The sequence below is a fragment of the Leopardus geoffroyi genome, chromosome A1 (genome assembly GCF_018350155.1).
Source record: "Leopardus geoffroyi isolate Oge1 chromosome A1, O.geoffroyi_Oge1_pat1.0, whole genome shotgun sequence".
NCBI classification, from domain to species: Eukaryota; Metazoa; Chordata; class Mammalia; order Carnivora; family Felidae; genus Leopardus; species Leopardus geoffroyi.
The window spans coordinates 42672984-42694368 of NC_059326.1; the positions used below are offsets into that span (position 1 = coordinate 42672984).

The 21385-nt window shown below is 36.2% G+C and overlaps 1 long non-coding RNA gene across 1 annotated transcript; it reads left to right on the top strand.

Annotated features, from left to right (window-relative positions):
• The first annotated feature begins 12502 nt into the window (after positions 1 to 12502).
• LOC123581181 lies at positions 12503 to 19334 on the top strand. The gene is made up of 2 exons (XR_006703715.1): positions 12503 to 12647; positions 18255 to 19334. It is a non-coding gene; the product is annotated as an uncharacterized LOC123581181 (long non-coding RNA).
• Positions 19335 to 21385: the final 2051 nt, after the last annotated feature.

Genomic DNA, 21385 nt, shown 5'->3' on the forward strand with positions numbered 1-21385 from the left:
AACCAAGGTTTTACTCACTTGCAAAGAAACAATCTTATAAAACAGCTTGGGACACAAAGGAGCCAAACAAAGGGTGATGCAGTTTTTTGATGATGAAAGACCAACGGAACCATTTTTTTCTTAGTCACACTTGCCTAGGATTTCTAACAATTTTTTAAGAGTTAATGGTCACTAATATAATATCTCTATCGCTGATTATTTGAAGTTGTTTTCTATGGGTCCAAAATATCATTCCAAAATGTGGATTCTTTCTTTCACAACTAAGTATTTGATATGTTTATAAGGTCCAAAGTTTAAAAGTACTCCTTTTCAGATCCATGAATAACCAGATAGAATGGATACAGTCTAAGGACAATGCTTAATTTACCAATGCCTAGAGTGGGAAAAACCATGTTAGTGTACCTTTTCCTGAAAACTACCCAGAATAGGCATCTTCTAGCAGAAGTACTCCATTTTGCAACAGAGTATCTTCAAGTATGGTATTGAAAGAGTTAAACTAGGAATTCTCAAATTCAGTATTCTACAAGATATGAGGGTAGCATTCAGAATCATAAGACCACTTATCAATTGATAACTCTAATGAGAATTTATTATTCTTTACTAAATTAAAACTTAATTCCTAAAAATTGCCAATGGGAAGAGTGATGGTTGAATCTCATACTCCTGACCCTTTTCATGAGACCCTTAATCTCTTGACAAACTTTCACTAATTTTCCTAACAACACTAGACTGACCCCAATGAGTTGTGGCTTCTAAATTCTTGAAACACTGGTGAAATCTAGCTAGAGCATTTAATCATGATTTTACTGTCATATATATTTTCTTGAAGCCAATATGTCACCTAGTTATAGGATGCACAATCCATTTTTGAATAATGTACTCTGTTAAAGACCAAACTTCTAATGAATCAAGAATAAATAATACTACCTTTTCAATTCCTAACTATTTTTCCTCTTAAATGTCACAATTAGAATTTGATCTTATACCTAGTTCACTTTCAGGGTACAAAGATTTTTGTGAATCACTTCAGACAATTTGCAATCATCATAGCAACATGATACACTTCTACTATGTAATATCTGTAAGCGTCATTATGTAAGTATCCTTAATCCTCAATATATGATTCCCAATACTATTGAACAATAGCATGATTCTGTCTGTAGTTCCTATTTGGCTAAATTCTTTTTTTTAACTACAATTAATTTAAATATTATTGAAAATTAAATAGCTCTTGTCTCAATCTGCCAAAATACTTTCTTTTTTGATACTTGTTGGTATTTGTGTCATAGTTCTTCATCATGTATGAATCCGTTCTGCACAAAATCCAGATTTTGAAAAGGTTTATCCTATACTGAGAAATTTGACAATTTCTACCAACTTTGATTACATTGCTTGGTGTGTGACAGGCAATTTTCTGTGTATGATTTTTTTTTTCAATGCCAGATTGTAGTGCTATCATTTTAAAGACATTTTCAGGGATGTTTAGGGATCTAAATTTAAGTTAAAAGTCAAACTTCTGCTGAGTTGTACAGACAAACAAACAAGTTGATAAAAAAAAATGAAAAGATAAAATCTATTGCTAGGTTTGCACCTGGGCAGATCGTTAAACTGTGGTAAATCTCAACCTGTGGATCTATCATCCTGCTCATTTCTCAATTATAAGTCACATACAAATGCCACAAATTGTAGTTTAGAATGTAGGGGGGTGGTGGCAATGGTTTCAATAGCAATGTTTGGATGTAAGGAGAGAAAATTAATGTAGATAGTCTTGTGCTACCAGGTAATATAACTTCACTGGCAATTCAAGGCAATCAATATAGGAATTGTTTAAAGGGCCAATCTATTTTGGAAGGAGTACCGATCTTGAAGATTCATTTGCATGTCCAGGATAAGAAACTTTTTGTGTGTGGCTGGAGGTTTTGAGGGGTGTTATAGTAAGTCTGAGCAGCAGGGAGGCCTCTAAAAGTCCAGGTAGAACTGCCATTAATAGCCCACAAGTTTTAAATTAACTCACCTTTATCTTTTTTTTTTTTTAATTTTTTTTTCAACGTTTTTTATTTATTTTTGGGACAGAGAGAGACAGAGCATGAACGGGGGAGGGGCAGAGAGAGAGGGAGACACAGAATCGGAAACAGGCTCCAGGCTCTGAGCCATCAGCCCAGAGCCTGACGCGGGGCTCGAACTCACGGACCGCGAGATCGTGACCTGGCTAAAGTCGGACGCTTAACCGACTGCGCCACCCAGGCGCCCCATAACTCACCTTTATCTTAAAACATACTACTTCTCTTCATTGCTTCAGCTTTGTCTTCATGAGACTGGGACCATCTTTATCTTCCCACCTGAAAGTACACCCAAACCTGTCTAGAATCTTTATTTTTTTTTCCCAGCCTTATGGAGATGTACTTGACATATAATGTTGTGAGAGTTTAAGGTGTACGATGTAATGATTTGATACAGTTATATATTGTGAAATAATTACCACAGTAGAGTTGGTTAATATCTCCATTACTTCATTTAATAAACATTTTTCGTGTGTGTTAAGCACATTTAAGATCTACTGTCTTGGCAACTTTCAAGTATATAATATATTATTGTTAACTATAATCATCATGCTGCACATTAGATCCCCAGAATTTATTCATTCATCTTTTAACTAGAAGTTTATACCCTTTGACCCATGTCTCCCTATTTCCCAATCCCACAGTCCCTGGCAACCACCATTTACTCTCTGTTTCTATGAATTCAGCTCTTTTAGATTCCATATATAAGTGAAATCATATGGTATCTGACTTTCTCTGCCTGGCTTATTTCACTTTACATGATGTCCTTAAGATCCATCCCATGTCATAAATGGAAGGATTTCCTTCTTTCCGATTGCTAAACAATATTCCATGATATATATATATATCATGAATCCATATATATATATATATATATATATATATATATGAATCCATATTATGTGTATAACATGTAACATATGCATGTATGTATATGTACATTATATATGTATACATGTATATATATATATATACATATTATATATATACACCACATACATCGCATACACACACACACACACACACACACACCATATATACCACATCTTTTTATCCATTCATCCACTGACGGCCACTTAGTTTGTTTCCTTTGCTTGGCTATTGTGAATAATGCTGCAATGACATCTATTAGATGATCCTGGTTCCCTTTACTTTGGATATATACCCAGAAGTGAGGTTGCTGGATCATACGGTAGTTCTAGTTTTAATTTTTTCAGGAATTGTCATATTATTTTCAATAGTGGCTGCCTATTCTCACCAACAATATCCTAGGGTTCCCTGTGTTCTACATCCTAGCCAACACTTGTTATCTCCTGTCTTTTTGGTCAGAAGTCCAAAATATGTTTCACAGTGTAGAAACCTAGGTCTCACCAGGGCTGTTCATCCTCTAGAGATTTTAGGGGAGAAAATATTTTCTTGCATTTTCCAGCTTCTAGGACTGTATTCCTTGACTCATGCATCTTTCACCATCTTTCAGTTAAACAACATAGCATCTTCCAGCATCTGTTTTGTCTTCACATCTCATTTTCCTCTCATTCTTCTCTCCCTCTGCCTCTTTCTTATGAGGATGCATGTGATTACATTTAGATCCCATCCTAATAATCCAGGATAATCTCCCTATTTCAAGTTCCTTAATTTAATCACATCTGCAAAGATGCTTTTTCCAAATAAGGTAACATTTACAGGTTCCGAGGATTATGACTTTATAAATTTGGGGACCATTATTCAGCCTACCATGGTAGGTGTGAAATGAAACTTTAATCGAATCTGATTTATTTATTTGTAGTTATTTTTTAAAAATTTTTAAATGTTTATTTTTGAGATAGAGAAAAGGAGAGAGGGAGAGAGTGGAGGGAGGGACAGAGAGAGAGGGAGACACAGAATCCAAAGCAGGCTCCAGGCTCTGAGCTGTCAGCACAGAGCCTGATGTGGGGCTGTAACTCATGGACCACGAGCTCATGACCTGAACTGAAGTTGGACTTTTAACTGACTGAGCCACACAGGCACCCTTGTTTGTAGTTACTTGTGTTGATTCTGTTTCCTTCCCATTCTGCCAGGTGTTGGTGTCAGTCGTCTATCTATCTATGCATCTATCTATCATCTGTCATATATTTCTAATATACTTTGAAAAACATATGATATAAATTTAAGACAATATAATTGATTATATAAAATTCTCTCTTGTATGTCCTATGAGAGTTTCCCCAAGTGTCTTGATAGTGAAAGATCTGGCAATGAAACTCACTCTATGTGCTTTGCTAATTCTTATTTTCCCAGAAGTCTCTTTAAAGGCAGAAACAATGTTCAGGATATTTTTCTAAACCTCGTACATATCACAGAACAAATCTGATTATAGATCATCAATATTTTAAAATTGATTAGAACAAGTGAATTTAATTCAATGAGTTCTGATTTCAGAACTTTATTGAATAAACTGATCCCATGGCTTGATGGAAGTAATTATTTTTCCTTAGAACAGATGTATGAGGATGCCATAATATTTAAAAAAAATTTTTTTAATGTTTTATTTATTTTTGAGACAGAGAGAGACAGAGCATGAACGGGGGAGGGTCAGAGAGAGAGGGAGACACAGAATCTGAAGCAGGCTCCAGCCTCTGAGCCGTCAGCACAGCCGACGCAGGGTTCGAACTCACGGACCGTGAGATCATGACCTGAGCTGAAGTCCGACGCTTAACCGACTGAGCCACCCAGGCGCCCCGGATGCCATAATATTTTAATGTTGTTGTTTATTTGTTAATCTGTTTCTCCACTGGGAAGGAGGAAAAAGTTGTGTTTAGAATTAAAAAAAAAATTTTTTTTGAAAGAGGGAAAGAGAGACAGAGTGTGAGCAGAGGAGGGGCAGAGAGAGAGGGAGGCACAGAATCCGAAGCAGGCTCCAGGCTCTGAGCTGTCAGCACAGAGCCTGACGCAGGGCTCAAACTTACAAACTGTGAGATCATGACCTGAGTGGAAGTTGGACAGTTAACTGACTGAGCCACCCAAGCTCCCTGAGAAATAGTTGTATTTTGAAAGAACACTTGGATGGTGGAAGATAGACTGAGAGTTCCAGTGTATAGATTGCTTTGACAGGGTATGATGGCTCCACACATCAGTTTGTGAGAAAAGTCATTGTTTATACTGAAAATCATGTGTACACTTTAGCTCACTCAGGGCTACCACAATACACAACTCCAGGGGTATAATTTACAATTATATTCCTTTCTCTATGTAAATGGTGCTCCCCTAGAGTTGTGTGGTACATCCTTATATGATGTACCATTTTATGAGTCTCATAAAATGGACTCAGCTGGAAATTCATTTAATCCCTTTTTTTGCTACTGAAGAAACACTTGTAGTGGCATATATGAAGTCAAGAGGGATAATCCGTATTATGGAAAAGTGTTATTAGGAAAGCCAGAGTGATCTAACAATTCTTTCTATTGAAGGATATTAATAATCCTCCAGAAATATCAGAAAGCAGGCCTAGTAAGAAGGAATAAACAGGAACTTTTCCACTTGTAGAAAACTGGTTCCAATATTATTGTATGCTCTTCATTTAGTAATCCTTAACATTTCTGTAAAGTTTATATTATATGCCAGATTCTATGGTGAAAACTGATACACAGATGGTAGTATTTCTGTTTTCTTTTTTTTTTAATGTTTATTTATTTTTGAGAGAGAGAGAGACAGAGAGACTGAGCATGAGCGGGGGAGGGGCAGAGAGAGAGGGAGACACAAAATCCGAAGCAGGCTCCAGGCTCTGAGCTGTCAGCACAGAGCCTGACGCGGGGCTCAGACTGACAGACCATGAGATCATGACCTGAGCCAAAGTCAGATGCTTAACCTACTGAGCCACCCAGGTGCCCCTAGATGGTAATATTTCTTGATCTTGTCTTCAAGTTTTGTCTTAATCTGGTCTTCAACTAATGGAATTTGTATAAAGGTATATAAGAACAACCTGGTTTTCAGATAAATAAACTATCTAAAGACCACTTCATATGGAGTGTGCCATTTATAACATAGTCTACTCAAGAAACCATATTTGCATTTTAATTTTTTTCCATCACTTGACTCTAAATAAGATTGTTGTATGCACTATTTAATTCAACAAATATTTATTGAGTATTTAGCAAGTTCTCATGTCATTCCCCCCAAAAAAATACTAGCTCATTCTTTGATTCAAATAACATTATGAAGTGGGTTCTTTTATATTTTAATAACATTTGTAGCTCGTAGTTGTCTGATGTCTTTGAATGTTAAAATGGCATTGGCATTAAACAGTTCCTCAGGGCAGGGACTGTGTCTGCTTAAATTGCTTTGTGAGGAACACAGGTGGCTGAGTAATAAACACTTTTTGCTGATGCAATGTCTTGTATTGAAGACAAAGCCTCTGATTACTTAGTGTTTTGAAATTAGTTTTTAAAGATGCATCAGGAATCCAATTAGTGTATAATGTGTGCCTGACACTGAAAATGGCTTTGGAACAGATTAACAAGACCACAGCACCCTCATCACAAAAGTTTATATGTTAAAACCAATACTACGGGATGAAAACAAATGTGGACATTGAATAAGTAGATTATTTTTTCTAAAACCTTAATAGAATACCTAATATTGCACAAAACAAACATGCATATTTGTGTGTGCATGTGTGTGTACATTTTTCTTCATGCTTCCATTTTGAGGGTCGTAGTTGATCAATGACACTGTTACAGGAATGATCAGCAGCAAACTGGCATTAGCTTGGCAGAGAATTTTAGTTTGACATTGATGTGTTCAATGTGATATTTTGGTTTTGTTTTTCTTTCTCATACGGTATAATGCTCTATTTAGCAGAAAAGAAGTGTCATTCTTTTGGGGACACCTGCAACTCCAGGCCCCCTCTCCCAGCACAAGCCTCAAGTCATATCGAGAGAGGCCTCTGAGGTCCCGAGAAGCTGTGATGGTACAGCTCGTTCCTTTGACCTTTAACTCCTATGGCTGCTCTGACACTAACTTTTCCCACTTCTGATCTAGGCTTTTCTTGTAGCTTCCACATGGGGCATAAGCTTCTGTTCTTCTGCGGTTACTGTTGTCTTTTCAATCCCATCTCCCTCAATGATGCGAGAGTAATCATACTACAAAGCGAGTGATCAGATCACACAACAGTCTGAAATCAGTCAGTGGTTTGTCTTTCCCTAACTGCAAACTCTGAAAGACACAGTACATTTCTCACTACATTTCCATCTGAAGCTTATGCATAAGACACACTCAATACCTGTTTGTTAATCCACTGACTGACTGACCTGATAACCATCTTGGTCTTTCCCTTTTGACTCAGTCTTATCCCAGACTTTTATTTAAATTTTCTACTTGTGATTTAAACACTGGCTCTACCCATACCGTGGTGATTCTCACTCTCATTCTCTTTTCTTTCTTGCTTGGCACTGCAAGCAAGTTTCATCAGTTTCTCAACTTATAGTTTCATCAACTTATAGGTTTTTGGCTATGCAGTTTACCTGGTTACTATAACTATGGACCAAATTTGACTCTGTGCATTTTTTCTCTCCCATCCTTTTCTTATCGCTGCCGTAGCAAATTACCACATGCTTAGTGGCTTAAAACAATACAAATATATTCCCTTTCAGTTCTTGAGGCTAGAAGTTCAAAATCATTCTCATAGGGCTAAAATCAAGATATTGACAGTGCTTATTCCTTCTGGCGCCTTAAGGAGAAATCCCGTCCTTGGTTCTGCCAGTTTTTAGAGGTTGCTGACATTCTCTGGCTCGTGGCTGACTCACCTAATGTCTGCTTCTGTCTCCACGTCCCCTTCTCTCTGTAGCCAAATCTTCCTCTGCCTCCTTCTTGTATGGACCCTTATGATTACACTGGGCCCATTTGGATAATTAAGAATACCCACCCCCATCTCCAAATCCTAAAATTAATCACATTTGCATGTCCCTTTTACTATATCAGGTAATCTATTCACAGGTTTCAGGGACCCAGATGTTGACATCATTGAGGGAGTCATTTCAGCATACCTTACTGCCTTTCTTGAAACAGATTTGTAAGTAAACAGAGGTTCCTAGAAATGATTATTTTGTGCCCCCCAATATGCCATATTTTCTTTGGGATTCTTTGTTGATTTATTCTCTTTTTTCAAATATAGTATGATCATCATACAAATTTCACAAAAAACAGAAGAACATAATATATAAAAAGTTTTCTGACTCCTGTTTCTCAGCAATCACCAATATTAAGAGTTCGGTGTGGATTATTCCATTCCTGTATAAATGCACACACAGAGAAAGGAAGAAAAATGCATGCAGATTCTATGTATTCTATGTATATACAACTTCAGTTGACTGATACAAGATCAGATATTATTCTACATCTTGCGTTTTCTCAACTAATAATATGCATGGAGTGTATTTCCATGTCAGCACTTGTATATATACTTCTTATTACAGTTTGGAAGGAGATTACATTGAAATATCATGTTTATTTTGGGATAACTGATATATTTGTATTATTGATTCTTCTATTCCAGGAATATGGTACCTTTTATTAAGACTTTAAAATTAATACTTCTTTACTATTTGTTATTTTATTCAGTTGCACCTTTCTCTGATTTCTGAAGTTCATTCCTAAGTACCCAGTAGGAGTTTTTTTCTCCTTTAAATTGTGTGTATGTGGTGTGTGTGTGTGTGTGTGTGTGTGTCCTTGAGTTCCTAACTGATTATTGCTGGCATTTGAGAAAGCTATTATTTTGGTATGTTTCCTTGTATCTGGCTATTTTACTGAATACTCATTAGGCTTATTAGTTTTTAAGTGGTGCTTTTGCATTTACCAGGAATAGAAATATATTATGTGCAACTAATGACAATTTAGCTTTTTCCTTCTTGGTTCACCAGTGTAAAAGTTTGCCAGATTTCTCTGTCTAATTACTCTCTGGATGCTCCAGCTTCAGGCACTTGTGTATGCAGGTGAAGATGACCAAGGAGCCACGGATCAGCTTCTTCTGATAAACTATCTTGACATCTATTATGGGGAGAAGACAAGGGATGGTAAGTACATGAGGCCAATGTGAGAATAAACTAAAAATCTCGTATTTTAATAGGAAGCTACAAGTCTCTGAGCTTTAATTTCAGTATATTGTGCAGATAGAGAAAGGTTCAAAGAGAAGAGCGTGGAAATCGCATGGGATTACTTCAAACTCTGCTTGTGCCACTTTCAATCATGTGTCTTCATGTCTTCATGGGATGTCACTAAATGTCGTTCCTGTTATTTTACTTGTCTTATGGCTAACAAACGTGAAAGTGGTGTATATGGCAGAAACTAGGTGAACAATCCTTTTACTAACAAGGCTTATTTCTATCTGGGAGTGTTATATGCTAAGCAATTGTTTTCTACAGTGTGAAACAATATGCTATTTCTAGTGTTAACGTTAAACACTAAAAACACAGAGAAAGTTGTGTACTAAAAATGAAGGAAACCTAATGACAAGAACCAGGATGTAAATTTTTCAATATACAAAACAGACATACTGTTTTGAACAGGAGCAAGCATATAATAAACATCACTGTCAAAGTCAAAGCACTCGGTAGAGAGGAGACTACAAGAGGCTGGAAGAATGGCATATAGGTTCTAAGAGTATTCAGATTCCTTTCAAAAACGGGCATAATATTCAGCTTCACTACATTTTTTTTTATTCATCTTTAGCAGTTTCGAAGCATGCTTGTTATAAATATGTGTGCATGTATTTAGATATATTCTTGAGTTCCCTAACTGTGTTATTACCGGGAGAGAGCTGCAAATTCATTGAAATATTCTGGACTCACTATCATAAAAATCAGTTACAAATGTTGCTCTAATGCTTACTTACTTAATCTTCATAAATAATGTATTCATTTTACCCAGCTATTGCTAAATCATTTCAGAACAAATTGCCAGTGTGAAAAGAGTTACACCATTACTATCCTTTCAAAAAATTATCTGGATTCATTTTATCCTTAAAAACACTTTATGAAATATTTTAAATATATAAAAAAGTTTAGAGAATAATTCTGCAGACACCAGTGCAAACATATACATACGTTTCTTAACATTTTGCCAGAGTTGCTTTAGGTTTTTTAAGAAATAAAATACAACAGACTCAACTGAACCCACTTTGTACCCTTTTTCAATCACATTTTCTTCCATTTTTACCTCAAGTTAATCAGCATTATGAAGTTGCAAAGCAAATTTCATCCATGCATTTTAAAATATTTTCAATAAGTATGTATGCATCCATATGAAATATTGTTTTGCACTTTAAAAAGATACACAAATTGTATCATGCCATTGATTTAGTTTTGTATCCTGTCTTTTAAAGTCAATATTATACTTTTGGTATTTGTCCAGATTAATACCAGTCCATCTAGTTATTCATTTCAACTGCCCTGTAAATGATTCTATTGAATAAATACATTTATGTTCGATATTTGTTGCAATCTTCTGAATTCCGAATATGTCCAATGTTCTGTTATGGATGGCCATTTAACTTATTTCCACTTTCCCCTGGAAGACGCAGTATACAGTTACATGTCCAGGGCTTTCTCTAGAGTGGTGCTTCTCAAGTGTTAATTTGCATGTGGATCCACCTGGGACTCCTGTTAAAATGCACATACTGATTCAATAGATCTGGGGTGGAGCCTGAGATGATAAGTTTCTAACAAATGCCTAAGTGATGTCTCTGCTGCTTGTTCATGGAGAACAGAACAGAACACATTGAGTAGCAACACGCTAGGATATCCTCTCTCTAAATGTATATCTCCTGTATCCTACATTTTGTGTGTGTGTGTGTGTGTGTGTGTGTGTGTGTGTGTATTACATTTGGCTACCTTTACTTTAGAGTTTGAAAAATTTACTTTAGAGTTTGAAAAACAAAGTATTCTGGATCCCCCTGTCTTTTGCAGCTAGAGGTAGCTAAGTTATGAGATAGTTCTGGCCATTGCAATATAAGCATAAATTAGCGGTGATGACTCAATTGAGTCATCTCTAACCTTTCTCTTGCTTGGGACTGTGGCGATTCTGGAGCTGCAGCAGCCACACATTAAGGAAAGCAGAGTGACAAAATAGGTCTGGTTCCTTGAGGGCATTGTTAGCCTCTGCTCCAGCCCTGGATGTCTGTCCAGATAATTTTTATTTTAATGTCTGAGACAAACCTTTTGCTTGATCAAACCACTGTAATCTGGTTTACAGTTACTTATATGTGAACATCATGCTAAATGATACAGTGCCTCTTAAGCTTTTCTAGATATTGCCAAATTACTTTCAAATGCTGCTGTCATTTTACACTTCCATTAGGAGTATGAGACAATTCCTAATTTTATTTTTCCACATGTTTGATATTTCTTGGCATTGTCAAGTATTTGGAAGTTCTTTCCCATATAATAATAATGAGGATGACATCTAATTGTGTTTTAACTTTCATTTCTGTGGACACTAGTGGTGTTAGATTTGTTTGTGTTCACTGCTCATTCAGATTTACTTCTGTGTGAATTGTTCCTAACAACAAGCAATTCTTTTATATATGCTTATAAGTGTTTCTTTCAGATTACAGCTTTTCTTGTCACTTTGTTTTTGATATCTCTATCTAGACGAAGAGTAAATTAATTGTGGTCACATTTATAATTATTTTCCTGTGCATTTTGTGCTCTTTGTTTCTTCTTTAAGATACCTTTCCCTATCCTGTGGTCATATCTTCTCTTTAAAAACTTATGAATGAATAAGTTAATTTCTAAGTGAAGTAAGTCAGACAGAGAAAGACTAATACTGTATTATATTGCTTGTATATGAAATCTGAAAAAGTTATATTTTCTTTTAAAATTTGAACATTTTTCTTTTCTGACTTAATTTTCAGTCTGCTTGGAGTGGGGATTTTTGTCATATGATAGGAGGGAAGAATCCAAATTTATATATTCCATGTGAATGACCAACTAGTTCTACTATGTAGAAAGTTTATTCTTTACTGCTTTGTAAAGTCAAATCTGTCATTTCCCATGTTGCCAACATGCCATTCTATTTTGTCAATCTATACTGATGATACACTGCCTTGATATGTGGTAGAGTGAGTCTTCCCAAATTTATTCTTCAAAATCTTCAAAAATCTTCATTATTCTTGCCCTTTTGTTTCTCAAATAGTTCTTTTGGAGTAATGTTTAGAGGGGCCAATCCTACTCCCACTCATTGTTCCTAGACCCAAGCATTCAAGCTTCTGAGGACCTATCACCATATGTAAGCTGGTGGTTCAAAGAAAATACTGGGAAATTGCAACTCAGATTCATAAGATATATTAATCTGAGCTATTTCATAGTGGTGACTTTAATGTCCATTCCATTATTCTATTAGTCAAGTTATGTGTTTGTGACATAACATATTGTGGAAGCAGTGGGTTCTATGACTAGGAGCTCATTGTTCAACCTCTTGTGCCATGAAATTGACATCTTGGTATAAGGCAATGCAGTGCAGGATCCCATGCCAATAAGTCAGAGTTTCTCTTAGTCCTAAGATGATAATGTTCTCAGAGGCCCTACAGCAGACAAGGAAGACAAACTTCTATCCGAGGTAGGTGTCAATTCCAGTAAGAATGAATTGCTCCACAAGCCAGGATAGAAAGAGTCCAATATATTCAACCTGGCACCAGAAGTCTCTTTGAGGAATGGTGCTAAGATAAAGGGCTCAGAGTTGTTTTCTTCTGCTGGCAGGTTTATAGGTGGTGATAATGAACATATGTCCTTGAACCCGTATATAGTTTATAACCCTGCTACCATGTGCAATCTCTTCTTGGACCCACTGTGCAAGCATAGGAGGTTATGAAGAGAGAGACTGGTAGACAGAGATTAGAAATATCCTGTCCAACTCATTGTCACTTTCCCTGGACTCTAATTTTCCCAACTTTGTCCTTCAAATATCTTGAGCAAAACGGTAGGCCATCCATGCCTGCCTGGGAGTTAGCGTACATTGGTACTGAAGGCCATTTCCCCTCAAAATGTCCAGTATGCACAGTGTACCGTTCTTCCCACTGGGAGAATATTTCTTCCTGCTCACTATCTTCAGGGCCAGCCCTGAAAAGGGATTGTGGTTTGGAAGTAGTCAATTTTCCTCTTACCTGTAAATTACAGCTGAATTAGTATCCACCTTTGTCAGTGACCCTTAGGGATCCCTCTAGGAGACTATAGGTGTAAAATTGAAGGAGAGGTAGCAGCGAGACAGAGGTAGAGAACATGAGAGTTTGGGCTTCCTATTTATGTGCCTTACTTATGTCCTCTGGAACTTCAAGGACTCTATCCTAAGTATATCATTTCCACCAAGTGATGAATTGCTTCTGTACGCACCTGACATTATGAGTCTCTGTGTGTGATAATAAACATTCATTGATGTCACATGGTCAGGCACCTAACCTCAGCTGGTGCCCAATAGATTACAAAGTCTGCTTCTTAAAATTTTTTTTTTTTTTTCAACGTTTATTTATTTTTGGGACAGAGAGAGACAGAGCACGAACGGGGGAGGGGCAGAAAGAGAAGGAGACACAGAATCGGAAACAGGCTCCAGGCTCCGAGCCATCAGCCCAGAGCCTGACGCGGGGCTCGAACTCACGGGCCGCGAGATCGTGACCTGGCTGAAGTCGGACACCCAACCGACTGCGCCACCCAGGCGCCCCAAAGTCTGCTTCTTAAATAGTGTTTTGCTTCCCGGCTGCAGATGACATGACTTTGCATTACCAGGGATGTCTTTGAAAATATAAATTCTTGAGCTCCAACTCAGACCAACTAATCAGAAATTTTGAGGATGATATTAATGAACAATCAAGTTTAAGAACCACTGACTTACAAGGATATCCTTGCAAGGATATCACTGGCAGACCAATGATTACTGAAACCCTGCACTGATATGGCAACCTCCAAATTTTTGAAGGCTTAATCTCTCATCTCTTGGCGTATCTGCATCCTTCCAAAGCATTCAACATACTTGTCTCAACCTTCAAGTCCAATTAGCATAGTGGACCACAACTCTAGGCATTCTGGAATTTATCCTGAGTTTTTGTTTACAATATTCATATTTTTTTCAAATATTCCCAATGGGCTTTTTTACAGTTGTCTGATATTATCTCATTTCTGCACTGTTTTTGCAGAAATAAATTATTGAATCTTATTCTCTCATTTAGCTCTTGAATGATAATAAATATGAGAATGTAAAAGTTTTTACGTATTATCATATTATTTTTATTTAATGTAGTGTAAATTCATTTAATTTGCTAGCTTTTCATTTTTCGTGTTTGTTAACATTTTGATTTTTCAGGTTCATCTTGTGTGGTATGTATGTGACAGTGATTACAGCAGTAATTCTTTCCCTATCTTTATCTCTTTAGAATAAGCCATCTTGAATACTGTATTTAAATGCCTCCAATTAACCTATAAGGCCCATAATCCTGAGCCCATTCTTAATTTAAAAAAATTTTTAAAGTGTTTTAATTTTATTTTTGAGAGAGAGAGAGAGGGGGAGACAGAATGCGAGCAGGGGAGGGACAGAGAGAGAGGGAGACAGAATCTGAAGCATGCTCCAGGCTCTGAGCTGTCACTGAGCCCATTCTTAAAATGTCAGCTTGGAGCTCCTATCCTATAATGACACTGGGGATATAGTAAATTCAAAAGCCATTCCAGAGGTGGGCTGTTTTAGTTTCTGGTCTTAAGTTGGGTTTTTGTCCATCTACTTGTCAGATTCATCATTTCTGATAAAGCAAAATTGTAGGCCCTATTTGGCATTAACTTATTTTAGCTCCTTTCACTATCAGTAGACATCCTCCTCAGCTCTGGTTTTAAGAGGTGAGCCTATCTCTGCACCTCCCTTCCCCCCATCTTATATGGTGCAGTTTCCATTTTTATTACTTAGACTGAAAGTTAGGCTTTCCCAGCTTACACTGATATCCCAAACCCAAGAAGTATGTGACTTTACTTCCACTCATTGCTTTACATTTATATTCTGTATCTGGTACTTGGGAAAGCTTATTTTGTTGGGCTTTTAAAAATCTCTCTTCATGGATTTTTCTACTGTTGCTACACATTTTGGTGTAGGAGGTAGGGTATCAGAGAAATCAAAGTTTAAAAGTGTCAATGTACAGCTTCATCTTACCCAGAAATACCATATTTTATTTTTCACTTTTTTGATGTCTAAAAATAACCTTTTAAGCAAGGCAGAAAACATTTTAAAGATGAAGAAACCACACACTGATACTAGCTGATGCACCTAGAATACCTAACCATTAAACAACATTAATAATAGTTAGGCTATCCCAGATGATAGAACTCCTGGTGTCCTCTCCTTCCTCTGAAACTGCTTTATGCAGGGGAAATTATTTTAGCTAGATAACATCCTGAACATTGGCCAGGGAGTAGCTGGGAATTACATTAATATGTATTGGTTTTGAATGAAATTGTGTTTTCTTCAGTATTTCCTTATTATCCAGCAGATCAAGTCCAAATATCTGCTCTTTTTCATTATTTTCCATGAGCTATCTGCTCCTTCCTAACCAAATATATATCAAATTATCCTGTGACATTTCATTGAGCAGTACAACTCCTTGCTCTTGAAGACAAAGCATGCTCCTTGATACTGGAATGGGTTTGCTCATTCTGGCCTGCCTTTCCATGGCATTCTCTAATACCTTTTCTTACCTATCTGTATCCTCCACACCCTTCATGAGACAATAAACTCCAATCTTCGGCACTAAGCCTTCCAACTTTTTGGAAATTTCACACTAGTTTGGTGTATTCCGTTTATGTTACATATCATTTTTCTCTATTAAGGTTTTATTTTTACTATTTTAACTCTGTATGTGTTGGCACCCTATTTGAAATTTAAACTTCTTACGAAGAAAAAAATGTGTCTTATACTTTCTTGAATATCCCACAGTGCATGGTCAAATGCAAAACACTTTGTTGACTGGCTGATTTGATGAGAGCTCTAGGGATATAATAATCACATGCACATTATTCTTTTTCACTCTTGGTAGCTTCATCCCACCCTACCCTTTTTGTTTATTTGTTCAGAGATATCCATGTAGTTTCTGTCAGAAATAATTGGAAAGAAGGACTAAATTTGTTTCCTCTTTATTTGAGGTAAATGTTCATTTTCCCTCCATGTATCTTCATTTTGATTTGTCGGAAATAATGATATTTGGTTACACAAACTTCTAAGTTTCAAGCATTTTATGTATCAATTGTCAGTCAGTAGTCAAGCATTCACTGACCCCTTGCTTCAAAACTTAAACTACCCCCCAGACATTTTACACCTCTCTTATACTGAGAATATAGCCATAAAGTTAACATTAATGTTGAAATTATATGATTAACTTATATTTACAAGAATAATCCACTAAGTGAAAATAAGATTCTCCGTATCATTTCTGCACATTTTCTATGCATTCTTCTACTTTATATAAAAAAAGATACATAGGGAATATATATATCGATATATATATCAGTGGTCAATGTACAGCATGTAGCTTGGAAGATTCCAAGAAAATGGCAAGAATAATATGTAGGCCAAAGTTCGAAGTACCTTACGTTCTTAACCAAGTGAATCGACTGGTATATTTTCTACATGACTTGTGTTCCTCCAAATTTCCAAGAATTGCATGACAAAGGAAATGCAGTGAATTACAGGCAACTTATGTAATGGTGTTCCAGTTTTAGCAGTGTAAGCATGCACTGGCAAAATGTTATCTTCCTCATTATGCCAACTTAATGTATTAGCTTGTAGCATATGGCATGTGAGCCTCGTGATAGGAGAACAAGCTTGGGTTTTTATTCTGTCTACCAATAGGTGCCAGCATTCATTCAGTTCCCTCCAGGCATTGTAATTGTTCACATAACAGCAGGATGCACATCTACACTCATGGCAATGGCTGAGAAATTGAGTTCATCTCACATTTTTCTTTCAAGCTTTTATTACACCATGTATTTCAGAGTAGTGACTTGATTTTTATGCAATTTAATCCTCTTGCTGTGAGCATCATCTTTGAGAACTTATGATCTTTCAGTTCATTCTTCATTCAATAATGTGTTTATGTGCTCTGTATACAGCATTATTTTGATACCAACCATTCTGTAAAATGTTCCAAAATGAATCAATTCATATAAACTGGGCCAAATAAATCGGTCCTCAGAAATATGCCATCAATTCCATTACACGAGTGAAGGGTAGAAGCACTGTATTGCAGTGAAAATAGAACAACTGTAGACACTAAAATACACATTACTACTAATACATCAACCCTCTTATTTTGGTGTATACCACTTCTAGCTAGCTCTTTTTAGGATAGTAATTACCATAATATAAGTTCTGATAGGGATTTGGGCTATAAAAGGAAATGTGGAATGTCTTGAATATGGCAATTTCAGGTAAGGCATTGTAGAAGAGATCTCAGACCACCACAGTACAGTATTATCATATTAGGATATCTAAAAGATCAGAGTGGGATGCCTGGTGGCTGAGTCAGTTAAGCATCCAACATTGATATCGGCTGAGGTCACGATCTCACTGTTGTGAGGTCGAGCCTTGTGTTGGGCTCCACACTGAGTGGAGCCTGCTTGGGATTCTCTCTATTCCTCTCTTTCTGCCTCTGTCCCACTCGTGAATGTACTCCCTCTCTCAAAGTAAATAAATAAACTTTAGGAGTGCCTGGGTGGGTCAGTGGTTGAGCATCTGACTTCGGCTCAAGTCATGATCTCAAGGTTTGTGAGTTCGAGACCCACACCCATCTGTCTTGCTGTCGGCACACAGCCCACTTCAGATCCTCTTTCCCCCTCTTTCTCTGCCCCTCCCCTGCTTGCCCTCTCTCTCAAACATAGATAAACATTTAAAAATATAAATAAACTTTAAAAATAAATAAATATAAGATCAGAGAGCTAGAAAGAAAAGAGTATTTTCCATATGTGGAATTTAAGAAATAAAACAAACAAACCAAGAAACAGACTCAACTATAGAGAGCAAATTGATGGGGGGGGGGAGAAGTGGGGGGACGGGGTAAATAGATGATGGGGATTAAGAAGTGCACTTGTGATGAGCACAGGGTATTGTATGGAAGTGTCAAATCACTATATTGTATACCTGAAACTAAGATTACACTGTATGTTAACTAACTGGAATTTATTATTATTATTATTATTTTAGCTAATTGGAATTTAAATAAAAACTTCAAAAAAAAGAAAGGAGTATTTTCTAGGAATGAAGAAGAACTCATGAAATCAATAATCATATTTTAAATCCTCAAAAGAGAGCACCAATCAAATTACTACAGCCACGCTATGTATCAACACACACTTTTGATGAATTCACTGCATGGTAATCGGGTTTTATATTGCAAGCAGCAAAAATCATCTCTGACTCTCTCATGCAGTAAATAATGCATTTTGGAAGAATGTTAGGTCTTGGAAACCACCAGGAGATTGGAGAACTTGATCAGAAGATGAGCTAAAGCCAGGGGACACCAGGTTGTGGGAACCAGAGATAGGCCCACACCCCAAGAACATCACAGAGAACCTACATCTCTGACGTATCTGCCCTCACTCTCCCATCCCTGCCTCTTTTCCTGCAACATTCAATGTTCCCACCACCACTGCCAGACACAGAGGCTGGGAAAACAAAGTGCAATCTATACTTTTCCAGGGGCCTCTTGTTCTAGATTCAAAGTCTCAAGAAAGAGATTATGAGTCAATAAACTGAGATAGCTTGCTCACCCCTCACTATCCAAGGCTGCTGAGAGTGGGATCTTGCTCCTTCAGAACCTGACTCGTGTAAGAAGCACATACTCTTCAAATAGAACTAAGACACCTGCACATTTACAAACTTCAAGTAGACTAACCTTTTCAACCTCTCTCTGTTCATTGATTAATCACTTAGTTATGTTTCCTACAGTTTCTAACAACTTCATTTTATAATCATTTTTTTAACATGCAATGACATTGAGTTATGTAGTGTACATATTATTTTCTATACTTTACGGACAAAGGTAATAATATCCAAAATATTTAACCTACTTGAATAGTTAAAAATTTGACCAAGATTGAGCATTCTTTCTACTACATGTAAATCATTAGTATATTTCTGTTTTCTTTTCTGACCCGCTTCACTTAAGTCATGTTGTTGGACAAAATGCTATAATTATCTTACTAATAAAGTTTGTGTATGTCAATTTTTTATGTGTAACTAACCACTCATAGAAAGAATGAAAAAATACACAATGCGACTTGAGGACATATGTTTACTCAGTGTGAATTATTTCCCAAAATACATATGTGGTCAGCATTCAAAATTGCTAATGAAAACTGTCTTCACTGAGATACAATTTAGCTGATTCCCAACAGTTTATTTCTTTTTTCATGTTTTTTACCCATTTTAGAATGAATTCTAGAGCAAAATAGATTAGCCAACTTTAGTCTTCATTTTCTAAAATACTTTTTGAGGATGATTTTAAATATTACATATACAAAGACTTACACCAACTACAAATTGATCATCTTTTTTTTCTTTAAGCTAGGATTTCTATAGTTTTCCACTTTATAATCAGTGACTCAAGCCCTTGACTTATGTGGAATTAGTTTAGAAGTAAAGAAAAACTCCTTGAGAACTCTCTCAAATAGCAGTATGCCACCTATAGTACATCATTTCCATTTATAAAACTGATTATACTCTAAGTGCTGGATAATGGGCAAGACAAAGAACTTTCAAACTGCTTCTGCTACATGAGCATGTTTTCAGTGTTTTGTTACCAATATCCTTAGGTCTGAACTGCTTGGAATTCTTTTGCAGCCATTTTCACATCTCTGTACTATAACAAAATAGTTACCAGGGCATCTTTCCTTGGCAAAGACATCATAGGTCAGCTAAACTGTCATATAAAACATCTACTAACGTAGAGAAACTAGTATATAAGGAACATGCAGTGTTCAAGCACAGTTGAAATGCTTCACATTCAAAATGATTTTTATCATCCAGATATTTGTTTAAAAAAACCTGTCTTTTGTAATTATATGAAAGTTAGTGAAAGATTGCTTTACCTTGGTCACTTTCAAGGATACCTTAAGGCTAACATGATTTTTGTGGATATAACCTCCATCTCTTGGGAAAATATTAAATCACTTGTGTCAAGAACATTCTTAAATTTATTTTGAGACACTATATTACCTTGCACATTGCTAGGAGTGTAAATGATGGCCAATGAGCTTGGTATGCTCATTAGGTGAAAATGAGCTTTTCTTTCAATATTGATTAAAGTGCTATCCTATTATGTAATTGAAACTTCCTTAAATGAGAAAATTTATATGATATATTCAGAATCTTATCAAGCACCTATTAAGCCTTCATATTATTCAAAATGAAACAAGTATATCATAAGTTGCTCATGTTTTTATATCCTACATTTTCTCAAAGCCGATAGAGAAGCAAATAAGACACATTTTATTAAATTCTCATCCCAAATTGTCCTCCCAGCACAGTAGGAACAAAAAAAGAAATAATGTTTATAGTACAATATAAGTAAAAGAAGAAAATATAGGTACAATCTAATTATGATGTCTAAAGACATCAGAAACAGTATCACCATAAGCATTGTTTTCACAATGGTAAATAAGATAATGTTTGTTTTAGTTAGGTTTCAAATAACATCCTCTTTTCCAAATTCCTTATGGTCCTTCACATTAGATATATCATTTTCCATCCTTCTGGAAAAGGTAAGCCATTGTATTGCTATTCTCCAAGAAACATTATACTTAGAGCAACATTTCACAGCCTATATACATTTTTTTTATATGAAGTGGCTCTCATGCATTATCTACTTGCTGAAGGAGATGAGGCAGGCTGGTAAGTATCACCCAGATAAGCCAGAGTATATTGAAAGAATAAAAGACAGAATACCTAGGTTCTGTTTCTGCACATGCCATAAGAGCTGGGAAGAAACAAAATTTTGAATTTCAGTTTTCCACCAAACATAACATGCAGCCCATCTTTGCTTTAAGGTACCTAAATATTATCACCAGTCTTCTATTTGAACATGTAGATTAATAGGAAAATTACTACCTCATAAGATACTCCATTCAGTTTCTTTTTTATGAAGTTACTTTTAATGAGTGTCATTGCCCTGGGCACTAGGTCCTTTATACATTCAAAAGAAATGTAATATATTCCTTCAAACCTGACTCCACTTCATACAAAGTCTTCTTTTTTCTGGGTAAGTATAGTCGCACTTCTACAGGTTGAATTTCCTAGAATGCTTTCTAGACGCTCTATAACATCTAGCAAAGTGT